We start from the raw sequence: 4,835 nt of genomic DNA on the forward strand, positions 1-4,835 counted from the left end.
TGTACCTTGTTGTGATACATATTACTTGTTGTGTTGCCTAAGTACATGTCTTAACAAACTTTTTTTTTTTTTTTTTGTAAAATTAATCATACATTATTTATATATTCAATATTAGAATAAGACGGAGGGGTAGAAGAGTATTTACACACAAAACAGTAAACTAATACCCTTTGTTTATGTTCTGTGTACGTGGCATATGTGAGGAAATTGAACGAGATACTTCGAGACTGAGAGGAAAACGTTCCCAGGTGCTCTGCTANGGCACGNGTCCTCGTTCTCCACCGAGAGAGTTCTCCACNACCGACTGCAAGGATACACCGAGTAATGACAGGCAAACACGCAAGGAGCAAAGAGAGAGAGAGCGCACAGGTATACTGTATATACTTCTATTTTATTTCTCAAAACTGAATGATACACAAACTGAGAGTGTTTACAGCTTTATATAGATGTAAAACTGATACTCTGTTTCGTTTATTTCTAATACTCCTCCTAAACGAAACCGAAAAACACAAACATTGAAACTGAAAAACACTAGGTTTTTGTCCTCCACTGGTCAGATCTGGTCCGATCTTACCTTTTTCTTCCTCTGGTCCGATCTGCACTGATCTCTACTCGAACCACTCCAATCTGTTTTCTGAGTAACAGAAAACGTTCACCTTTGAGTGCTTTAGTTAGAACATCTGCTAACTGGTCTTCGGATCTGCAGTGTTCCACTTCTAACTTTCCACTGCTGACCTGCTCTCTGATGTAATGGAACATCGTCTCTATATGCTTGCTTCTGCCGTGAGACGCAGGGTGCTTAGCCAAATCAATAGCTGATTTGTTGTCAACAAACAGCCTCACCTTCTCAGTCAATTCAATCTTCAACCCTTTCATCAAAAATTCCAGCCAAACACCTTGGCATGTAGCTTCACAGGCAGCTATATACTCTGCCTCGCATGATGATAATGCTACCACAGCCTCCTTTCTAGAACTCCAAGAAATTGGAGAGCCATCAGCAAAGAAAATGTACCCTGCCGTGCTCTTTCTGTCTGTTTTATCACCACACCAATCAGCATCTGAATAGGCTGTAATTCGTACTCCTTCTTCACCATTTCCTTTCCTCAGCAAAACACCATAGGAATGAGTACCATGCAAGTACCTTAGTATCCTCTTCACAGCATTCAAATGAGATGTCCTTGGACATTCCATGAATCTGCTAACAACACCAACACTGTAACTAATATCTGGTCTGGTATTGCATAGATACCTCAAACTTCCCACCATACTCCTATACATTGTTGGATCAACAGCTTCTTCCTCCGGTTCTCTCTCAAGCCTCAGTCCCACTTCTGCTGGGGTATTTGCAGCATTGCAATTTGCCATTTCAAATCTCTTCAGCAGATTTAGCACATATCTAGACTGGTGCATCACAGTTCCACTTTCAGTCATAGCAAACTCTATTCCTAGGAAATAGCTAAGCCTTCCAAGGTCGCTCATTTCAAACTCCATCAACATTCGTGCTTTGAAATCTGCAATCATCTCTTCACTACCTCCAGTTACCAACAAATCATCAACATATAGGCACACAATCAATTTTTCTTCTCTGTCATTGTATTTGTAACATTTCACATACAATTCGTGTTTAGAGACACATTTTTCAAAGCCTATTCCACCCATAAACCCATCAATCCTCTGATTCCAGGCTCTTGGTGCCTGTTTTAAACCATAAAGAGCTTTCTTCAGCCTGTAAACTCTGTCTGGTTTCCCTTTGACTTCAAATCCCTGTGGTTGCAGGACATAAACCTCCTCTTCCAGTCTTCCATTTAGGAAGGCTGACTTCACATCAAGCTGGTGTAAGGACCAGCCAAATTTAGTGGCTAAAGAAACCACAAATCTGATTGTTTCAACTCTGGCCACTGGAGCAAAAACCTCCCCGTAATCTACTCCAGCCTTCTGCAAAAATCCTTTAGCAACCAAACGGGCTTTATGCCTCACAACAACACCCTGTGGATTAATCTTTGCCTTGTAGACCCACTTCAATGCAATGGGTCTCTTTCCAGAGGGCAACTCTACCAATTCCCAGGTCTGATTCCTTTCTATGGAATCAATTTCTTCCTTCATAGCTTCATACCACCTCACATCCTTCACTGCCTCACTGAACTCCACTGGTTCAGCCTCTGCAATTAGTGCATAGTGAACAAAATGCCCTTCTGAAGTCAAAGTGGTTTCATAGGATAAATCATAATCCCTCAGATGTCTAGGCATCTGTGTTATCCTCCTTGATCTTCCAAAATTCTCCTCTTGTCTACATACTTCCATTTCACCTGTTCCAGAATCAATTTCCAGCAGAGTTGCTGGTTCTTCTTTGCTTTCTGACTCCCACTGCCATGAACCAGCCTCATCAACCACAACATCCCTGCTGATTGAAGTTGTTCCTGTTACTGGGTCAAATAACTTGTAGCCACCCGTAGCATTATAGCCCACCAATACTAGAGCAACTCCTTTATCATCCAGTTTCCTTCTTAATTGATCTGGCACATGCTTGTAGCATAGGGATCCAAAGATTTTAAGGTGTTTAACATCAGGCTTCACCCCTGTCCAAGCCTCTTCCGGTGTCAAACCTTCCAGTCTCTTGGTTGGAGACAAATTCAGTACATACGTGGCTGTTATCACAGCCTCTCCCCACAAAAACTTGGGCAACTCCTTGCTTTTCAGCATACATCTCACCATATTCATCAAAGTCCTGTTCTTCCTTTCTGCTGCACCATTGTGCTGTGGTGTATAAGGAGGAGTAATCTCCTGTATAATTCCCTCACTCTCACAGAACCTCTTAAATTCAGTGGAGGTATATTCTCCACCTCCATCCGTTTTAAGAACTTTGATCTTCTTCTCACTCTGCCTCTCAACCATGATTTTAAACTTTTGAAAAATCTGCAGCACTTCTCCTTTTCTTTTCAACAGAAAAACCCAGCATTTTCTGGTGAAATCATCTATGAAACTGAGAAAATACCTGCTACCTCCAGGTGTTTCAATCTGCATAGGGCCACACACATCAGAATATATCACCTCCAACTTCTCTGCAGTTTTCTTTGGCAATAACTTCTGAAAACTCCCACGGGTCTGTTTGCATTGGACACATTCTTTGCAAACAGTCCCTGGAACATCAATCTTTGGTAATCCAATTACCATCTTCTTCTGTTTCAGCATAGACAAATCCTGAAAATTCAAGTGTCCAAACCGAAAGTGCCACAGCCACTCATCTTTCTCTTCTGTTGCAGTAAGACAGTGATGATTTACTGTCTCCATCTCCAGCTTAAACGTTCTACTTTGTGACAACTCCGTCTGAATCACTTTCTTCCCATTTTGATCATAGATGCTAAGACATTTATTCTTCATATTCATCTCATACCCTTTCTGCAGTAGCTGTCCTAGACTCAACAGGTTAGATTTCAGCCCTGGTACATACAGTACCTCATCAATCACAACCTCCTTTCCACCTGCATTTCTGAACACAACTCTGCCTGACCCTTCTGCCCTCATTTTACTGTCATCTGCAAGTCGGATTTTGCCCTGTGCAGACCCATTAATACAAACAAACCAGTCTTTTCTACCTGTCATATGGGTAGAACACCCGGAATCAAGGTACCAGACATCCTCATCTGACAGTTCTTCTTCAATTTTAGCCATTAACATCACTGCTTCCTCATCTGACTCTTCCTCCTTGGCCAGATTAGCCTTTTTCTGGGGTTTGTTTTTGGCCCCTTCACCATTCCAGCATTCTTTGGCAAAATGGCCAAACTTTTGACAATTGTAACACTTTACTTTCTTCTTGTCAAACTTCCACTCACCCTTTTCCTGTTTTTCACATTTCCTGATTCGTTGGACTCTTCCCCTTGCTGGTCCAATGATTCTTTACCCTTCTTGCTACCTTTTCCCCCTTTTTTGATCCCCTTCTTGCCTTTCCATTGAGTTCTGGTTTGTAAAGCCTGTTCCAGACACTGTCTACGCTCATTGAGGCGTAGCTCATGCGCTTCTAATGAATGTAGCAGCTCCTCAAGGTCTATAACCTCCTTTCTTCGACCTTCCTCTATGGCAGCAGCGACATAATCAAATCTAGGGGTTAAGGTCCTCAAGATTTTATCAACAACGTAATCTTCAATCACCTTATCTCCACACGCTCTCATCTTATTAACTAGTTCCTGTACCCTATCAAAATATTCAGTCACATTCTCCTTTTCTTCCATGATTAAGGTCTTGAACTGTCTCCTCAATGCTTGCAGTTTCACTCTCGTATTTCTGTCTCCATCTCCATAGGTTTTCATCAAAATACCCCAGGCCTCCTTCGCTGTTTCTGCACTTGAGATTTTATTAAAAACCTTTTGACTCACACACTGATACATCAGAAACCTGGCTTTGTTGTCCAATTTAGTCAACAACTTGTATTCTTTTTTCTCTTCTTGGGATGCCTTCTCACTCAACACTGGTAATCCCTCATCAATGACCTCCTGGACATCTTGAAAACCGAAGACAGCACGCATCTTGATTCTCCAGTCATCGAATTGCTTGCCATCAAACATAGGCAACGGCCCCTGTATCCCTCCAATGTTCGCCATCACAATCTTGCAGCTTTCTTGCAGGTTCTTTGCTATTCTTTAATCAAAGTCACCTACCTCCTTCTTCTCCCTTTGTTTCACACACACCCAGATAAAGATCACAAAACCACCTTAACTCCCAGCTTCAGAACCGAGCTCTGATACCATATTAGAATAAGACGGAGGGGTAGAAGAGTATTTACACACAAAACAGTAAACTAATACCCTTTGTTTATGTTCTGTGTACGTGGCATATGTGAG

The sequence above is a fragment of the Vigna radiata genome, chromosome 5, assembly GCF_000741045.1.
Source record: "Vigna radiata var. radiata cultivar VC1973A chromosome 5, Vradiata_ver6, whole genome shotgun sequence".
Taxonomy (NCBI): domain Eukaryota; kingdom Viridiplantae; phylum Streptophyta; class Magnoliopsida; order Fabales; family Fabaceae; genus Vigna; species Vigna radiata.